At 39.0% G+C, this 21,385-nt stretch overlaps 1 protein-coding gene across 28 annotated transcripts in view; it reads right to left on the reverse strand.

Annotated features, from left to right (window-relative positions):
* The window catches only part of CDC42SE2 (CDC42 small effector 2), a 116,912-nt gene that overhangs the window by 85,833 nt on the left and 9,694 nt on the right, over positions 1–21,385 (reverse strand). The window lies entirely within an intron of this gene.

Consider the following 21,385-nt stretch of genomic DNA (forward strand, 5'->3'; position numbering starts at 1 on the left):
ATGTTAACTAAAATTTAAATAAAAACTTAAAACAAAACAAAACAAAACACTGTGGAACATAAAGAATAACATGGAAAACATTAGGAAAAGGAAAGGAAAATGAATTGGGGGAAATGGAGAAAGGGAGACAACCATGAGAGATTGTGGACTCTGAGAAACAAACAGGGTTTTAGAGGGGAGGAGGCTGGGGGTCTGGGTGAGCCTGGTGATAGGTATTATGGAATACTGGGTGTCGTACAAAAACAATGAATTTTGGAACAATGAAAAATTTTTTAAAATAAATAAAAAATTAAAGAAAAGATGCCCACGTTTGAGAGAACATCAAACTAAGCAATTACTGACAGACCAAATAAATTCTAACATTCTGAATTTGTAAAATGTATATAAACTAGTAAATTTTATACAAAATTTATAAAAAAAAACACGAGTTTATAGAAGTATTTTAACTATGACTTGGTGGCAGATGAATTAAAATACATTACCATAGCCTACCCTATTAAGAACATAATGTCTTGGGGCGCTTGGGTGGCTCAGTGGGTTGGGCCTCTGCCTTCGGCTCAGGTCTTAATCCTGGGGTCCTGGGATGGAGCCCCACGTCCGGCTCTCTGCTCAGCGGGGAGCCTGCTTCCCTTCCTCTCCCTCTGCCTGCCTCTCTGCCTACTTGTGATCTCTGTCAGATAAATAAATAAAACCTTAAAAAAAAATGAACATAATGTCTTAAGGGGCATCTGGGTAACTCAGTGGATTAAAGCCTCTGCCTTCGGCTCAGGTCATGATCCCAGGGTCCTGGGATTGAGCCCTGCATCAGTCTCTCTGCTCCCCGGCCCCCACCTGCCTCTCTGTCAAATAAATAAATCTGTCAAATAAATAAATAAAATCTTTAAAAAAAAAAAAAAAGAACATAATGTCTTAAGATATAAGATTTAACTGTCTCACAAAGAAATCAGAGGAATCACTCATTATTTAAAAAGCTGAATACAGGGGCGCCTGGGTGGCTCAGTGGGTTAAAGACTCTGCCTTCGGCTCACCTCTTAATCCCAGGGCCCTGGGATGGAGCCCCGCATGGGGCTCTCTGCTCAGCGGGGAGCCTGCTTCCTCCTCTCTCTCTGCCTACTTGTGATCTCTGTCTGTCAAATCAATAAAATCTTTAAAAAAAAATTTTAAGTAAATAAGTTGAATACATATTTTTCCCCTATTAATGAACATTTCAGAGAGGAAAAAAAAAAGCACATTAAGTAAGACAGCAAATAAGGAGAGTTTTCTTTTTTTTATTTGATCCTGAGGGGGGGGGGGGAGAAAATCTAAATGAAAATTGGTCAGTTTATTCAGACAGAATGCTTATTTCTCAAAGGATAAAAAGGTATCAAAAAGGCTTACGGAATAATCTTTAAAGAGACTTTGTAGACTACCAAATACTTGGCTTTTGATTTATACAGGAGGAAGAGAGAAAGGGGAGAAAGAATTTTTAAAGTTTTCCTAATGTTTTATAGAATTCAATGGTCATGGAAGGGGGCTCAATACTCTGTCCTGTCTGCTGCCATATTTAGTTGTAACTTCAGGTCACACTGATCTGGAAAAAGCCAATTTTACATGAGTGAGAACAAACATGCAAGAAAATAGGAGGTCTTTATCTTCATGGTATAACTTTATTAACAAGTACGAAGCCTGAATTAGTCATTCAGTGTCATCTCTAACTCTCTACTATTTACAATCCCCATACTTGTACTTTACAATACTAAGAGAAAAAATATTCCATTCTCATTAAAACATAACTTTTCTTTTAAGATTTTAATTATTTGACAGACAGAGATCACAAGTAGGCAGGGAGGCAGGCAGAGAGAGAGGAGGAAGCAGGCTCCCCGCTGAGCAGAGAGCCCCATGCGGGGCTCCATCCCAGGGCCCTGGGATTAAGAGGTGAGCCGAAGGCAGAGTCTTTAACCCACTGAGCCACCCAGGCTGCCCCTGTATTCAACTTTTTAAATAATGAGTGATTCCTCTGATTTCTTTGTGAGACAGTTAAATCTTATATCTTAAGACATTATGTTCTTTTCTTTTTTTTAAGATTTTATTTATTTATTTGACAGAAAGGCAGGTGGGGCCAGGGAGCAGAGAGACCGATGCAGGGCTCAATCCCAGGACTCTGGGATCATGACCTGAGCCAAAGGCGGAGGCTTTAATCCACTGAGCCACCCAGGCACCCCAAAACATAACTTTTAATAAATAGACTTCACTCTTAAGTTTGATTTGATTCAGAGATGAGATCTTTTCTCCTTATAGAGTCTTTTAAAATAAATTTAAATAAATAAATTTAAAAATAAACTTGTGAAACATTATCTTTTCATACAACTTTACAAAACACTTTTGTATATATGGAAGGCTGTAACAGTAAAGAGACAAGCCTCTATTTGGGATTGAATTGTATCCATTTCCCTCCACTGCCCCTCTCCCAAGAAATAATATGTTCAAGTCCTAACCCCCACTACCTCTGAATATGACCTTATGTGGAAATAGGGCTGTTGCAGATGTAATCAGTTAAAGTGAAGTCATACTGTAATAGGGTGGGCCCCTAATCCACTATAATGGGCACCTTTATAAGAAAGCAGCCTTGGGAAGATAAAAACAGGGAGAATGCTATGGGATGAGGAAGACAGAGATTGTGGAGTTATGCAGCCCCAAGCTCGGAATGCCAAAGACTGCCTGAAAACCACCAGAAACTAGGAAGAGGCAAGGAAGGATTCCCCTACAGGTTTCTGAGGGAGCATGGGCCTGATGATGCCTTAATTTTGGATTTCTAGGCTCCAGAATGAGGAGACAGCAAATTTCAGTTGATGGTACCTCACTGTGGCAGGCCAAGGAAATGAATACCTTCCATTTGATTGGAAGAGAAAAAAAAAGAAAAAAGAAAAGAAACAAACATCACATGAATCTAAATGTTACCATCGTGAGTGCTACAATCCATCATCCAATGAAAACAGTGTTGGCATCGCTTTGCAACTGTAACTGCCAACAACAAGGTCTCCAGCTCAATACAATTTTGAGTCCATGTTTCTATTAACTATCAATTTATTCACTATCTAGGCTAGACTGCTATCTAGGCCAGTGGGTATTATAAATACCCGTATTTTTTTTCCATCACTTTCTAATTAGGCAAACAGTCCTTGCATTCTTTACATGTTATTTACTCATTCTGACTAAGTAATATGAATACAAAATAAATGCGATGTGAATTTTTTTCAATGAATTCAAAGTTTTTTGGTTTGGGGTTCTTTTCAATATTTTTTTATTTTAAATTCAGTATAGTTAACATACAATGTTTTATTAGTTTTATGTGTATAATATAATGACTCAACAATTCTATACATAATTGGCTACTTTCCACTGTAAGTCCCCTATACCTATTTTATCCACTCCCTCACTTACCTTCCCTCTGGTAACCATCAGTTTGTTCTCCAGAGTTAATTGTCTGGTTTTTGGTTTGTCTCTTTTATTTGCTTTTCTTAAATTCAACATGAGTGAAATCATACAGTATTTGTCTTTGTCCGACTAACTTATTTCACTTAGCATAATACTCTAGCTCCATCCACATTGCTGCAAACGGCAAGACTTCATTCTTCTTTATGGCTGAGTAATATTCCATTGGGTATACACACCACATCACTTTTACCATTCATCTATCCACAGACACTTGGGTAGAATTTGAACTATTACATCCTTAGTCTGTCTACCAATCACCCTGTTCTCCCAAAATAAGCACTATTAACATTTTCTTATGTATCTTTCCAATGATATTCCATATATTTATAAAATTACATATATAAAATATACAAATTTTTGTGGTAGGCATAATGGTAGCATACTCCATTTACCATTCCATACCTAATTTTTTTTAAAAGATTTTATTTATTTGACAGAGATTACAAGTAGACAGAGAGGCAGGCAGAGAGAGGAAGGGAAGCAGGCTCCCCGCCGAACAGACAGCCCGATGTGGGGCTCGATCCCAGGACCCTGGGATCATGACCTGAGCCGAAGGCAGAGGCTTTAACCCACTGAGCCACCCAGGCGCCCCTCATACCTAATTTTTATTACTTCCTATATCTGAAATGATTCTTACAGGTATGACTTTTTTTTTTTTAAGATTTATTTGAGAGAGCAAGCGAGTGGACGCACATGCACACCACACACATGAGTGGGGGTAAGTGTTCCACTATATAGATGTATCATAATATATTTAACTAATCCTCTGTAGATGGATATTTAGGCTGCTGCCAATATTTATCTTTATCATAAATGATGCCCTAACAGACGTCTTTTTATAGTCTTGTCACTGAGCCTTTCTTTTGCCATCCTATTTATAAGTGCAATCACCTGTTCCCTACCTTGACAGTCCCTACCTTGATCCCATGTTTTATTTTTCCTCGTGGCACTTCAAGTTATCTGGCATTCTATATATCTCATTCATTCACTGCTTGTCTTCATCAACTAGAAAATAAGCTCCATGAAGACAACAATTTTAATTTGCAACGAACTACTACCTAAGTTCCTGGTACACAGCTAGTGTTAAGTATTTACTGAATAACTCAATGTTTTTAAAAAATTCCACAAAAGAAAACCATACATGATAATGAAAAAGGACAACATATCTTCCCTTTAAGGCAAAATAAGTAAAAGTTCCCGAACTGATCAGTAATTTGTCCTTTTTGTCCTGTATTAATTAGCTATATTGTGTGAAATGAGATTGCTACATTTAATTTGATCTATATTTTGATATACGCTGTGAATGCAGTAATGTCTCCATTTATCTCATCCTATTTGCCCAAACATAGAGCTAATATTGAGATCTTTCTGAATATTAAAGGACAAGTCTCTGCATCTTTTATGTAGTGGCCCTCCCACAATAACAGCAACCATTAACATGAAATTTCTTCTACCAGCTGTACATTTTCAATCACCAAAAGAGTGACTCAGTGTGGTATTATTTCTGGTAAATGCAGAGGGTGCTGAAATCTCAACTTATTTTGAGAAAGTCAATATATATTTAATTTGTCCCAACTGCCTTTCTAAGGGCTTAAGATGTGGTAAACTGCGTCATTCTCTTGCACAGCACTCAGTACGCATTTCAATTAGGCCCTGGCACACAAGGGCCTCAAAATAGCCCCTGACAAATTGCTCACTGGGAGGGAGTGAAGAGGGGATATACTTTATAGAAAAGATAAAGAACAGGGGTGCCTAGGTGGCTCAGTCAGTTAAGTGTCTGCCTTTGGCTCAGGTCATGATCCTGGGGTCCTAGGTTCAAACCCCACCCTAGGCTCCCTGATCAGTGGAGAGCCTGCTTCTCCCTCTCCAGTTTCCCCTGCCTCTGCTCTCTTTGTCAAATCAATAAAATCCTTCAAAAAAGAAAAAGAAGTTCTCATTTTTATATTAAAATTTAACAAATCTAAATAATATGCTATAAAAATATCTTTGTTCAACCATTCAGATTTCCAATTAACAACTATACATACTATTACTCAGGATGAAGATCTCCATCTTAAAACAGTTTAGTAATCAATACAGATAGTCCCTGACTTAAGGATTTTTCACCTTTACCATGGTGAGAAAACTACATACACTCAATAAAAACAGTACTTCATAATAAGTTCCAAATTGTGTTATTTTCTTGGGATAGTGATATAGAGCACAATATTTTCTTATGATGCTGGGCCGCAATGGTGAGCCACAGCTCCCAGTCAGCCATACTATCTTGAAGGTAAATGACAGATAAACTTACAACCATTCCGTTTTTCATTTTCGGCATTCAATAAATTACATGAGATATTCCACACTTTACTGACCAACTGTAGGCTACTCCAAGTGTTTGGAGAACATGTAAGGTAATAGGCTAATGGATGATGTTTGGTAGATGCATCAAATGTCTTTTAGGTTCTGGATAGTCTCAACTTACGATATAACCCATTCTAAGTTGAGGAAGATCTATACGTTTTTCCAAGAAAACACAAAAGCCAATTTCCCTAACAATTTCAATTCTACCCACTCCTGTGTATGTACAACCTGTCTGTTACCAAGAGCCAAATAAGCTCTAAACTTAGCAAAGGAATCATCAGGAAGGTTTATGGGTACTAGGTCATGTTTATTACAACACCACTTTGAAAGGTTTCTCTAAGCTTAAAAGCAAGAGGGAAAATATATAAAATTTGCAAGATAACTTAGATGTAAATGAGAATCTTGAACTTTTACATGTATTTTTAAAATTGTATTTCTGAAACAGGTAAGATTCTGTATTTTAAAAAAAATTATGGTCCACAAACAATAAATCTGAGGTTTACTTTTTTTTTTTCTTTTTTAAGAGGGGGACAGAGAGAGAGAGAGAGAAAGACTCTTAAGTAGGCTCTGCGACCAGCATGGAGCCCAATGCAGTTTAATCTCACAACTCTCAGTTCATGACTGGCACCAAATTCAAGAGTGGGATGCTCAACCAACAGAGCCACCCAGGCTCCCCAGATTTACTTTTCTAATGACAGAAAGTACAGTAGTCTTCCCCTTATTCCTGGTTTTAGTTACCCACCTTCAACCACAGTCACAAGGACATGATCCTCCTATTGAAATATAATCAGGTCAAGAGTAGCCTAACATTACCTTACAATGCCTGTGCAGATCACCTCACTTCAACTCATCACAGAGGCATTTTTTTCATCTCACGTCATCACAAGAAGGATGACTATAGTACAGTGAGATGTATCAAGATAGGGGCGCCTGGCTGGCTCACTCGGAAGAGCATGTGACTCTTGATCTTGAGGTGGTGAGTTCAAACCCCACACTGGATATAGAAGATTACTTTAAAAAAATCAATAAAAGGGGGCACCTGAGTGGCTAGTTGGTTAAAGGATCTGACTCTTGGTTTTGGCTCAGGTCATGTCTCAGGGTCATGGGATCCAGCCCAGTTTCTGGCTGCATGCTCAGTATGGAGTCCTGCTTATCCCTCTCCCGCTGCTCCTCCCCCTGCTGTATTTATTTCAATAAATAAACTCTTTTTTAAAAAAATTTTTTTATTTATTTGACACAAAAAGAGAGATAGAGAGAGCCCAAGCAGCGGGAGCGTCAGGCAGGCAGAGAGAGAAGCAGGCTCCCCACAGAGCAAGGAGCCTGATGTGGAACTCGATCCCAGGACCCCGGGGTCATGACCTGAGCTGAAGGCAGACACCTAACCACCTGAGCCACCCAGGCACCCCTCAATAAATAAAATCTTTAAAATAAATAAATGAACTTTAAAAAAAAAAGCTATTCTGAAAGAACCCACATTCGCATAAATTTATTCAAACAAAAAATTACAGTAAACTGTTAAAACTGTTCTTATTAGATGCTGCTATCAATTTCTTACTGTGCCTGATATATCAACTCTATCATTGATATTTATGTATTAAAAAATATATAACAGAGGTATAGTAACAGAGGGCTCACTACTATCCATGATTTCAGACATCTACTTGGGTCTTAGAAATACGTACACCATAGATAATGGGGATTACTATATGCTGGATGGTTTGTGAAGGTTTCCCCATATCCAACTTTTTATACTGACTCATGTTTTCTTCCAGTATTTCTAAAGTTTTCTTTTGTATACTCAACTCTGGAAAATCAAGAATTTATCATGGTATAAACTGTAAGGTAGATAATCAGTTTATTTTTTTTCCAATTTCTGTACTGGCAATCACATTCATGAGGTTCTGATTACTATGATCAAAGGGCTATAGAGTACTATGAAAGCCACAATGGAAAAAAAAAAGAAAGAAAACCACAATGATTTCATCACAAAGGTCAGTTTTGCTGTTAGTCAAAACAAAGCTTTTCAAGGCAAAATTAAAAAGGAGGAAGGTAATATACTTAAAAAGATAAATAAACAACACCAATTAAAGCAGAAGATAAGCTATTCCCTTCACTCAAGGATCTTCAACCCAGCGTAAGGTCTGATACTTTCCAGGTACTACAGAGGACAGGTCTGGACAGTTGTAAGGAAATTCATTTCCAGATCTCCAACTTCCTTCTATGCTTTTTTCTGAAACTGGTAAGCCCTGGCGCACTGGGCTATCTCAGTCAGTGGAGCTTGCAACTCTTGGTCTAGGGATTGTAGGTTTGCAAGGCCCATGTTGGGCATAGAAATTACTTTAAAAAAAGAGCTTTAAAGTTTTGGGGGTTTAAGAATTTTATTTATTTATCTGAGAGAGAGAGACAGAGACAGAGAACGAATTGGGTGAAGAGCAGAGGGAGAAGCAGACTCCCCCACTGAGCAGGGAATCTGATGTGGGACTCCACCCTGGAATTTCCAGATCATGACCTGAGCTGAAGGCAGATGCTTAACGGACTGAGCCACCTCGTCACCCCTACTTTAAATGTTTTTTAATTAAATAAAATTGATGTGTCAAGGCATCATTCATTCTCTTCCTCCACCTTCCCTTTCACAGTAACACTTCCATCTTGTAGGAGAAAGCCACATTTCTTAACTCATCTCAAACCTTAACATGGTACTGATTTTTAACAAGTCTATGCACCAAAGGCATAACTGGCAGAGATGGAGTCTCATTTAAGCAAAGCAAGAAATATTCAAAGAAATTCACAGCAAGACTCGTTACCTAATCAATCTATGTTAGAATCTGGTAGTGAAAATAGTTGTCCAGTGGTTGTTCAGTGCAGGTGTTATTATTTCTATTAGCACTGCAAATGTCAGGCCACTTTTGACAAGAAAAACATATATAATCTGGCTTGACAGTGAGGGCTAACAAATTTTACAGCAGTTCTTTCCAATAAAGTAAGCAAAACAAATAGGGTAAAAGTGTCTGGCAGCATATTCTTTAAAATCAAAGACAACATAAAATATTTCAGAAATTACATCTTTGATAATTTCATAAATTTGAAGTTTTAATGTCAGTTTTAAAATTTATGAAGTACAAAGTTTTTCAAAAAACTTTTAAAGATACATATATAAGAAAGTTCAAAGATAACATTAACTTGTAGACATAGAATAACAGTGCTCTAGAACTAACTACAACAGCAACAGAATACTACCAGCTCTTTAAAAATAATTAAATTAGAAAATAGCTGGGAGGAAAAAAATGGAGACCAACCCTTCAATTTCAGTACCCAAAAATGTTTATATAAAATCTAATTTCATGTTCCCTACAAGCAGTCAACAGCCATCTCTAAAGCAGACTTAGGGGGCACCTGGGTGACTCTGTCACTTGAGTACTCAACTCTTGTTTTTGGCTCAGCTTGAGATTTTCCCTCTCCTCTCCACCCCCACCCCCATCTTGTTCATGAAGGCACTCACTCTCTAAATGAGTAAATAAAAAAACATTTTTTAAGATTTTATTTATTTATTTATTTGACAGACAGAGATCACAAATAGGCAGAGAGGCAGGCAGAGAGACGGGGGAAACAGGCTTCCCACCAAGCAGAGATCCTGATGTGGGGCCCGATCCCAGTACCCTGACCTGAGCCCAAGGCAGAGGCTCAACCCACTGAACCACCCAGGTGCCCCCAGTAAATAAAATTTTTAAAAAATAAATAAAGCTGAGTCAAGTTTCCAGGTGAACTTAATACTTTCTCTTGCAAACATCAGATGCCAACTGAAGCTATATAACAACTTATTCTCAAATACTTAATATTGGGGCACCTGGGTGGCTCAGTGGGTTAAAGCCTCTGACTTCCACTTAGGTCATGATCCTAGGGTGCTGGGATTGAGCCCCACATCGGGCTCTCCACTTGGCTGGGAGCATGCTTTCCCCCCACCCCCACCGCCTCTCTGCTTACTTGTGATCTCTGTCTGTCCAATAAATAAATAAAATCTTTAAAAAAAAAAAAACTTAATATTGAAGAACCTAAGATATAGCATTTGAAAGTTATTTAGTAAAAGGCTTTGTAATGATATGCTCACCATACTCAAACTACTGAACACAGAATATGGGAGGTATAAATATTCTATGAGGAAAAAGAAGTTTCTTTAAAACACTATCATGGCCTCTGGGTGACTCAGCTGTTAAGCATCTGACTCTTAATTTCGGCTCCGGTCATCTACCTATTTCATTTGAGAGAAAAAGCACATGCATGTGCACACAAGAGGGAGGGGGCACACAGACAGAGAAGCAGACTCCCCACTGAGTGAGGAGAGCCCTATGTAGGGCTCAATCTTAGGACCCTGAAATCACTGACCTGAACCAAAGTCTGACTCTTAACCGACTGAGCCAGCCAGATAGATGCCACAATAAATTAAAAAAAAAAAAAAAAAAAGGCTCAGTATCAAGAAATCATACATGTTTTCATTCTAAATCATAAAGGGAAAAGCTTTTACTAGCTCCCATATTCTTTTTAAAGATTACTACAGCTTCTCCTAAATTGATAAAGTAATAAACTGAGGTAGCATGAACAATTTTTATAAAAAGACGTTTACGTATTAGAGGACACCTGGGTGGCTTAGTCAGTTAAGCCTCTGCCCTCAACTCAGATCATTATGTTCCTGAAGTTGAGTTCCCACACTGGGCTCCCTGCTCCATGGAAAGCCTGCTTGTCCCCATCTGCCTGCCCCTTCCCCTGCTTCTGTGCATGCACGCACATACTCTCCCAGACAAATAAAATTCTTAAAAAAATAAATTACATGTTAATTCAATCCTAGAAAAACAAGCAATAAGGGGAAAACTTAAAGATTTTTTGTTGTTGTTGTTGTTCATTTATTTTAGAAAGAGAGAGGGTGACAGAGAGCATGAGCAGGGGGAGGGGCAACAGGAGAGGGAGAGAGAATGATCTGAAATGGACTCCCTGCTTAGCTCGGAGCCTGGTGTAGTGCTCAACCTCGTGACGCTGAGATCATGATCTGAGCTGAAATCAACAGTTGAACTACCCAGGCATCCAAAAAAAACATAGTATTTTGCAGTTATATTCTTTGAAAATATTTCACCTATTCATCTATTCAACCCATAGGTAAACACAGTATGAAAGAACTTTCCAGAAACACCTGAGTTTTTCCAAATGGAAATATTACAATAGACATGCTACTTTAAGAAAGTAACAGAATGGTAACGGCTCACGTTACAGGAAAAGAAAAATCAAGTCTAAGGTGGATTTCTTTCATCCTACCATCTTCAAAATACACTGCATGTAAAGACATACAGCCTTATCACCAAAAAAAAGGAAGGCTTCCATTGAATGTTAGGTTACTCAAGTAGCACTTGGCATTCATTCTTTCCTACTACTCCTTCCATATACACCTTCCTGTATCTCAGGTACAGGAAAGCTAAAACAAAATAAAACCAATAAACTACACTTCCCAGACTTCGAGTTATAGTTTGTATTCAGAATGTAAATCAGTTTCTACCAGTAAGAAGTCCTCTTTTGAGATTTGGGAAGCAAAAGTGAAGGAAAGAAAATTACAAAGTTATCCTTCCACTTCTGATTTAAATGGTAAGCAATGACACAACAAAATCAACGTGATTAGAAGCAATTACAGTAACTTTAGTCACCAGATGCCAGCAAGAAGCAGTCACATCACATATTCAGCATTCCTTTGATGGGTCCCCAGTTTTACCTTCCTGACCTTTCAGCTATGGCCTCATGCTCTCAAACATAATCCAGTGATGGTTCTCTGACTCCAACTCTTCCCCACTATCCAATGATTTTTTTTAAAGTATCAAATTCCCTGTATAATATCTACCTGAAAATCCCAGAGTACTGTTTGTATCTTGCAAAGAACTCTCACAGATAGACTATGGTTAAGTTTAAAATGTACATGGCTGGGGTGCCTAGGTGACTCAGTCAGTCAAGCACCTGACTCTTGATTTCAGCTCAGGTCATGCCCTCAAGGCTTGTGAGATCCTGCCCAGGGACTGGCTCTGCATTCAGGGGGAGTCAGCTTGACATTCTCTCTCTCTCCTGCTCAAGTGATATTGACTGCCATAAAAGCACATTTCAGAGTTGACAGCTGGCTTTTTTTAGTCTTTCAACTGCGGCATAAAGTATTTCTTTTAGCATTAGTCCAAAATGACTTTATGTAAAATATAAGACAACTGTTAGGGCAACATACAAAAGTAACATTCTAACACTGAATGATCCTGTCTGAAGGAATTTATCAGTAATACACAATGGGGAGTCCGCTTCTATCTCTCCTTCCCCCTCTGCCTCACCCCCTGCTTATTCCTCTCTTATAAATAAATCTTTATTTTTTTTAAGATTTTATTTATTTATTTGACAGAGATTACAAGTATGCAGAGAGGCAGGCAGAGAGAGGAAGAAGCAGGCTCCCCGCTGAGCAGAGCAGAGAAGAGAGCTCGATGCGGGGCTCGATCCCAGGACCCCGAGATCATGACTTGAGCTGAAAACAGAGGCTTTAACCCACTGAGCCACCCAGGTGTCCCTTCTTATAAATAAATCTTAAAAAAAAAAAAAATCCACACAAAAAGCTGCTTATGAATATTCATAGGAGTATTATTCGTAATAGCCAAAATGTGGAAACAACCCAAATACCCATTAATGGATGAATGGATAAATGAAATGTGGTATATCCATACAACTGTAACATTCATCCACAAGGGAGAATCAAGTGCTGATACATGCTACAACATAGATGAATCCTGAAACATCATGTTAAGTGAAAAAGGCCACTCACAAAAACACACTGTATGGGGTGCCTGGGTGGCTTAGTGGGTTAAGCCTCTGCCTTCGGCTCAGGTCATGATCTCAGGGTCCTGGGATCGAGCCCCGCATCGGGCTCTCTGCTCGGTAGGGAGCCTGCTTCCTCCTCTCTCTCTGCCTGCCTCTCTGCCTACTTGTGATCTCTGTCAAATAAATAAAAATAAAAATATTTAAAACACACACACACACACACACAGTATGATCCTTTATATAAAATGTCCAAAGGAAGCAAATCCAAAGAGACAGAAAACAGATTAGTGGTTGCCAGGAGCTGGCGGAAATGGAGGAATGGGGAATAACTGCTAATTTCTTTTTGGGGTGATGAAAATATTCTAAAATTAGACAGTACTGATGATTGCACAACACTGACTTACATGCTTTAAAAGGTAAAATACGTTATGTGAATAACAACCCTAACACCAATCCCTAGGTGCAGAACACACCAACACCAAGCAATTCTCCAACACTACCTGAGTGTCCTATAATTCAGCTCGATCCTGACATACCTAGAGACAGCACCAGGTCCCAGGCATGCCAAAGGCTCAGTCCTACAAGACTGCCCAGCCCTTCCGAAGCCAATCATAACATAAGTCCAGACTGTTACCTGTGCTTCTAAAGTTCCCATGACCCCCTTCCTCAGGTTTGATTAATATGCCAGGGCAGGGGCACCTGGGTGGCTCAGTGGGTTAAGCCTCTGCCTTCAGCTCGGGTCAGGATCCCAGGGTCCTGGGATCAAGCCCCACATCGGGCTCTCTGCTCAGCGGGGAGCCTGCTTCCCCCTCTCTCTCCGCCTGCCTCTCTGCCTACTTGTGATCTCTGTCAAATAAATAAATAAAATCTTTAAAAAAAAAAAAAATGGAAATATGCCAGAGCACTTTAAACAAGTCTGAGAAACATTTCAGTCATGAGATTACCAGTTTATTATGAAAGGATGTCATTCTGAAAGGCCAAATGGAAGAGATACACAGGGAAAGGAAAGGGATCTGTAGCTTCCTTGCTCTCCGAGCACATCACTCTCCGGAGCGCCTCCGTGTGTTAACCACGGAGGTGTTATCCTACCCCATCCTCTGGATTTTATGGAGGCTTCATTACACAGTCATGATCGATTAAATCATTAGTGTCTGGCAATTCAAACTCCAGCACCTGGCCCCTCTCCAGGTCAGAGAAGTGGGACTTGAAGTTCCAATAATCAATTCACAGTTGGTTCCCCTGGCAACCAGAGGCCATCTGTATGTGCTTCCCAAAAGTCACCTCAGGAACATAACAAAATACACCTCCTCTTAGGAAATCCAAGGGTTTTAGGAGCTCTGCACCAAGAAAAGGGAAGACTAAATAGGTTATATCTTATTGTAACTCACAGTATCACACCTATTATCTCGATAAAGCTGCCATAGGGTTTAAAAAAAAAAAAAAAAAAAAAAAGAACCTCCTCCCTCAAAAAAAGCCTGAGGATTATTTTCTTAGGCTATAGCCTCAGAGACAAAAATACCAGTCTTTGGGCACCTGGGTGACTCAGCTGGTTAAGCAACTGCCTTCAGCTCAGGTCACAATCCCAGAGTCCTGGGATCAAGTCCCACTTTGGACTCCTGGCTCCACGGGGAGTCTGCTTCTCCCTCTGACCTTCTCGCCTCTCATGTTCTTTCTCACTGTCTCTCTCTCAAATAAATAAATAAAATCTTAAAAAAAAAAAAAAAAAACAAAAGCTAGTCTTTGATATATGTCAAAATGCTTTTGAAAATAATAATAATAATAATGGGTTCTACAAATGCATACTCCCTCCAGCAATAAATTTAGTACCTTTGTCACTGTACTCAGGTAAATCAGCACCGTTTCTTAAATCCTAAATCTGGTAAGAGAAACTTACTCTTATTAAAGTTGAACACTTTTTCCCACATTTTAGTCACTTTTTTTCTCTGCAAAGGGTAAGTTCTCAGCCTTTAAAATACACATCTGTGGGGAGGCTGGCTGGCTCAGTCGGAAGAGTAGGCAACTATTGATCTCAGGGTTGTAAGTTTGAACTCCATGTTGGGTGTAAAGATTACTTAAAAATAAAATAAACAAACAGACTTCTTTATGCATACAACAGTTATACCATAAACCAAAATTACTTTCTTACCATTTTGACCAGCAATAATGAACTTAGTCTCACTCTGTTCTACTTCAGCTTTTAACTTTAAAACTTTCCCTGAAAGTTTTTAAAATAGTCTCAAGAGGGGCACTTGGGTGGCTCAGTCTATTAAGCATCTGCGTTTGGCTCAAGTCAAGATCCCAGAGTCATGGGATCAAGCCCCACATCGGATTCTCTGCTCATCGAGAAGCCTGCTTCTCCCTCTCCCACTCCCCTTGGGTTGCGTTCTCTCTCTCCCTGTTCCTCTCTCTGTCAAATAAATAAATTAAATTAAATAGCCTCAAGAATCACTCCCCTAAAATAGGCAGATTAAAAGGACACTACAATATGAGTTCACCTGGGTTACTTGAATTTCCAGTTTCCTGACTGCAATTCACTTTAAAGTAAAATATCCAGTTGACTCTGGAGACTTTTTTTTTTTAACATTTTATTTTTTTATTTGACAGAGAGAGAGACAGAGAAAGAGGGAACACAGGCCAGGGAGCCTGAGAGGGAGAAGCAGGCCTACCGCAAGCACGGAGCCCCTCGAGGGGCTTAATCCCAGGACTCTGGGATCATGACCTGAGCTGACGCTTAAGGACTAACCCATCCGGTCGCCCCTGGAGATGTTTTAAAATAATATGAAGTGGGGCGCCTGGGTGGCTCAGTGCGTGAAAGCCTCTGCCTTCGGCTTAGGTCATGGTCTCAGGGTCCTGGGGAGCTCCGCATCCGGCTCTCTGCTCAGCAGGGAGCCTGCTTCCCTCACTCTCTCTGCCTGCCTCTCTGCCTACTTGTGATCTCTCTCTGTCAAATAAATAAATAAAATCTTTTAAAAAGTTAAAAAAATAAAAAGAGATAGAGTACAGAGCTTGTGAGCAAGCAGTTTACAAAAAATAAAAAGACACGGTTAAAAAAATAAATAAAAACAAGGTAAGAAACCAACTTTCTACTTTACCACAGCTAATGAACATAACTGTGATAAAGAAAAAGTCATTTAAATTATACAACCCTTGGGCACCTGGGTGGCTCAGTTGTTAAGCATCTGCCCTTGGCTCAGGTCATGATCTCAGGGTCCTGAGGTCAAGCCCTTCTTCGAGCTCCCCAGTCAGTAGGGAGTCTGCTTCTCCCTCTCCCACTCCCCCTGCTTGTGTTCCCTCTCTCGCTGTTTTTCTCTGTCAAATAAGAAAAAAAATCTTTAAAATTATTCAGTCTTTAAAGGACTCTTCATTAGCTTTAAAGAACTACTTTTAGTCCAAAACAGCTACTTGATAAGATTAGGACTGATTTACAAAGCATGGAATATACCAATATATCTGAGGGACTCTTCCACAAGGATTTGCCCATACATGAAACAAAATCAAACATTAATACAATAATTCTTTTTAATACAAGAATTCTTAAACTAAAACTTTTTTTCCCAAGAACTTCCTCATTCTTCATTCTGATATATTAAAAAGGATAGCAATATCTAATAAAATTGTCCCAAACCAGATAAAAGCCTTGAATAAAACATATTTTTCTTCTAAAATTATTTTAATATTAAGGCATCACTAGGACTTGGGCAGACCAAAAAATAGGAACTTATCTACAGCCCCTTATTTTACCCTAGAGCTATTATTAAAATAAGTCTACTGTACACAAAATCACGTACTGTTTTCCTTTGCTGGTATAACACAATCAAGCTATTGTGCAAAGGTAAAAGAGCTCTTAAGAAAAAATTACTGCTCAAGTAATTTTTGAGTTGAGGTGACTTACCACAATTCTACTCTCCCTAAACACCATTGTTTTTAATCACAACTTTACTTACAGCTTTACCCACTGTCAAACAAAATTTTCACTTTCCAAAGAGATTTTTTTCAAACTGAAGTAATAAAAGTAATGCTTTTATGATCACAGTATTTGCTAAATTGTGTACTAAGATCTTATTTCAGTTTTTAAAAAATGTTGCTAAGCATCAGTCGCTAAGCATCTGCCTTCAGCTCAGGTCATGATCCCAGGGTCCTGGGATGGAGCCCTGCACTAGGCTCCTTGCTCAGCGGGAAGCCTGCTTCTCCTCCCACTCTTCCTGCTTGTGTTCCCTCTCTCGCTGTCTCTCTCTGTCAAATAAATAAATACAAGCTGTCAGTGAATCAACAAAGTTCAATTTTTAAATTAATTTCCTCAAGAAATTTTAAAATAAATTTCCTCAGGTGCCTATAAGAAAATAATCTCTTTATAGAACTTGGGGGGGAGGGGAGATAAGGGTGAAAAATGGCATGGAATGTCCAGGTGATCGTGGAAGAGACAATAGCAAAAACCTACTAAACCTGAGAAATAAGACCACATCATTTCATTGATTTAGAGATACGGTTCCATAGGAAAAAAATCAGAGTAGCAGGAAGTAAATCATCAGAGACATGAGGTAAGCACTTAGAGGAAAATGGGCGGAAGAAGAAAACAAACCAGGAAAAAAATGAAAAACTGAACTCAGGTATATTTATGTAAATCATTCTGAAAAGCAAATTTTAAAATAAAAGTTATTTAATAATTTAGGACCAAACCAATCCGCTCCACTTCCTTCACCAGGAAAAGAACACCTTACAATGGGCTTAGCAACTCAGTAGGAAAACCAAAAACACCTTCAAAGGCATATCAAGATCTTTTATGCCTGTGTTGGAGCAACCAGTCAAAATAAGGTGTTCAGTTAAGCAATTAACATACACACAAATAACCAGTTTTTACACAATAAAAGAATCTACAAACCATCATCAGATGTGAAGGGAATGCAACTTTGAAAAACAAAAAAGGGACAGCACTAATGTAAGTCACTGAACTGACTTCACAGACCACAAGGAAGAAATTATCTTTAAACCAAAATAACTAACTCTGCTACATTAAACGATAAGAAAAAATGTTCATCAATAGTCAAGCATTTTTATCCATAAAAACAGCAATTTCATATGGTTCCATCCAGTGGTCTGATGATAAATATTTAACAACTACCTCTCTGGAAAAAAGACCCTGACTTACAGCTTTTGTAAGTCAGATTTTGTAAGATCTCCATGTCATAAATGTCCTACCACAGCCAGTTTCAGGCTGCCAACACAGTGTTACTGAACATGGAGCTGGAGAGATGCAAAAGACCAGCTCACCAGTTCCAACACACCAATAGTTTTTCTACCCAGTACTCGCAACTAAGATTCATCAGAGCAGTTCCTAAATTTTTTCATACTTTCCTTAAATCAGGCTTTTACTTGAATGATCCCATTTCCTACTCCCCTAGGCTAGGAGGCATACATTTCTGACACTTTAAGACATCAATACACTAAAATTCATTCACAAAAAAGAATAAATTTTAAAAAAGAATAAATGAGATTACTACCTTATTTTATTCATTCAACTTTTTTACTAAACACTTATCTAGTGTTATGTATTGTTCTGAGCATTGTTACAGCAAGGAACAAGAAAAAGGAGTTCCTTGCTCTCATAGGCTTATGATCTACTTTAGGACACACTTAAATTAAAAATATATTATTTGGGGGCACCTGGGTGGCCCAGTAGGTTAAGCCTCTGCCTTCAGCTCAGGTCATGGTCTCAGGGTCATGGGATGGTGCCCCACATCAGGCTCTCTACTCGGCGGGCAGCCTGCTTCCCTCTCGGTCTCTGCCTACCTCTCTGCCTGCTTGTGATCTCTCTGTCAAATAAATAAATAAAATCTTTAAAAATACATATTACATCTCTCTATCTATCTATATATATATATATATTAATTTAAGGTCTGACAAATGCTATAAAGAAAGTGTAACAGTGATGGGAGGGTGCTATTTTAAACTGAGTGGGGAGGAAATTAGGTGATACTTAAGCTGAGATCTTAAAGATAAGAGGCTACCCTTGCAAAGATCTGGGAACCATAATTTCAAACAGAGGAAACAACTAGTATAAAAACCATAACCAACAAGCAAGACCTGTTTGAGAAATTTGTGGCTAAAGGCAGTGAGCAAACGTAAGCCACTCTGAAAGGCTGTAAGGTCCATATTATATAGACAGAGTGTGAGTGAGTTTGTATTTTCTGGGAGAGTACAGTTTGTATTTTATTCTGAGTAGACTGGGAAGAGTAGTGTGGTAAATCTGTTAAATGAATAAATGCATGCATACTTTCACAACCCCCTAAGAGACTTGGTTGACAGCCTATTACTTATATTCACTTTTCTCAATATGATTATTTTGGTTACTTCATAATCCACCTAGAACTTTATGAAGTTAAAGCAGGCCATCGCAGGCCTCAAACTATGAATATACCTGAAATAAATTTAGAGGTTTAACTACTTACTAGTTCAGAAATAGGGATTTTTTTCTTCAGAGAGAGAGAGAAAGAAAATGAGTGCACGCAAGAGATGGGGGAGAGGGGCAGATGGGGAAGGTGGAGAAATCTTAATCAGACTCCATGCTCAGCACAGAGCCCACCACCCAGTGCAAAGCCCCATGCAGGGCTCTCTCTCACCACCTGAGATAATGACCTCAATCAAAATCAAGAGAAATAGGGACGCCTGGGTGGCTCAGTTGGTTGAGCAGCTGCCTTTGGCTCAGGTCATGATCCCGGCGGCCTGGGATCGAGTCCCACATCGGGCTCCTTGCTCCGCAGGGAGCCTGCTTCTCCCTCTGACTCTGCCTTCCACTCTGTCTGCCTGTGCTTGTGCTCGCTCTCACTCGCTCTCTCTCTGACAAATAAATAAATAAAATCTTTAAAAAAAAAAAAAAAAAATCAAGAGAAATATGCTTAACAGACTGAGCCACCCAGGTGTCCCAGAAATAAGGATCTTATTAATCCAATATGGGTATTTCATATGTGAAATGGTAACATGAATTCAGATAGACCAAAGTCAAATTCTAATGAAGATTACATAATTACCCTACAAAATAGAACAATTAACTCAAAACCGTAGGGAAACACTTGTTAGTTTGTCATCCAAAATGATTTTACAAGATTTGTATATAAACTTTAAAAAATGTCATGTTTCGGGGCACCTGGATGGCTCAGTGGGTTAAAGCCACTGAGTTCAGGACATGATCCCAGGGTCCCGGGATTGAGCCCCGCATCAGGCTCTCTGCTCAGCAGGGAGCCTGCTTCCTCCTCTCTCTGCCTGCCTCTCTGCCTACTTGTAATCTCTGTCTGCCAAATAAGTAAATAAAATCTTTTAAAAAAAAAGATTTTAATAAAAAAATTAAAAGTCATGTTTTAATATGCAAATTTTTATATTTTAATTCCCTATTTAATATAAGAAAAATATACCAAATCTGACTTACAGATATCACTGCTTAGGAGTTAAAGTAAAATATAAAGCATACACAAGTTTATATTACATCTGCATATTATAAGAACAAACGATACATACCAACACATACATACCCATACCTCTATGACCATGAAAATTAAGTCCGCATTGTGGCCACATGAAATTATGGCCACATGACTTGTCCCATCAGACAAGTCAATCAAGACAAATTACTGTATATTACATAAAAATAGGAAAATGTGGGCACCTGGGTGGCTCAGTGGGTTAAGCGGCTGCCTTCGGCTCAGGTCATGATCTCAGGGTCCTGGGATCGAGTACCGCATCGGGCTCTCTGCCCAGCAGGGAGCCTGCTTCCTCCTCTCTCTCTCTCTCTCTCTGCCTGCCTCCCTGCCTACTTGTGATCTCTCTCTGCCAAATAAATAAATAAATAAAATCTTTAAAAAAAAAAATAGGAAAATGTTTAGATTGGTTTTTGGAGAATAATTTATGCTTAATGCATAAAAAATTATTCATTCAGGAACTTCTAAGCCACCTCTTTTAACAATTTCTTTAAATGATTTTTTAAAGATTTAACCATTTGCAAGAACAGTGTGAAGTGTGAGCATGCATGCACGCGGGCGCGCACACATGCACGCGGGCGTGCACACATGCGCGTGTGCGCGCGCGCGCACACACACACACACACACACACACACGGGAGTTGGGGGAGGGGGGCAGAGGCATAAGGAGAGGGAGAAGCAGGCTTCCTGCTGAGCAGGGAGCCCACCAGGCACTCAACTCCAGAATCCGGGGATGATGACCCAAGCCAAAGGCAGATACTTAACCAACTGTGCCACCCAAGCACCCCTTAAAGATTTTTTTCAATCAACAGGAAATTAGACTTATAACTTAGAAAAAAAAGAGTTTAAAAATAAATTTTAGGGGCACCTGCCGGGCTCAGTCAGTGGAGCGTATTATTCTTGGTCTCAGGGTTGTAGATTTGAGCCCGTTTTGGTGCAGAGATTGCTTAAAAATAAAATCTCTAAAATTAATTAATTTTTAAAAGGGTTTACAAAATCTTGTCTCAGCATAATGAAAGACTGAAAGTTTGCATTAATTTCCCCCACACTCCTTTTTCCTACCTAAATATTAAATTACAATTTTAAAAATGCATTTATATGCATTCAAGTATTTTTCATTTATGAGCACAAGTATGCTTATAAATACACTCAATAAAATTGTGCACATTAATGTAGCTAGCTGCTAGCTTACGACAGAACTACAATAAAACTACTTATAGGCCCCACCTTTTCCGAGGGGGTGGTAAACATGCTGTGCAATACAGAGAAAACAC

Source organism: Mustela nivalis (assembly GCF_964662115.1).
Source record: "Mustela nivalis genome assembly, chromosome: 3".
Classification (NCBI taxonomy): Eukaryota; Metazoa; Chordata; class Mammalia; order Carnivora; family Mustelidae; genus Mustela; species Mustela nivalis.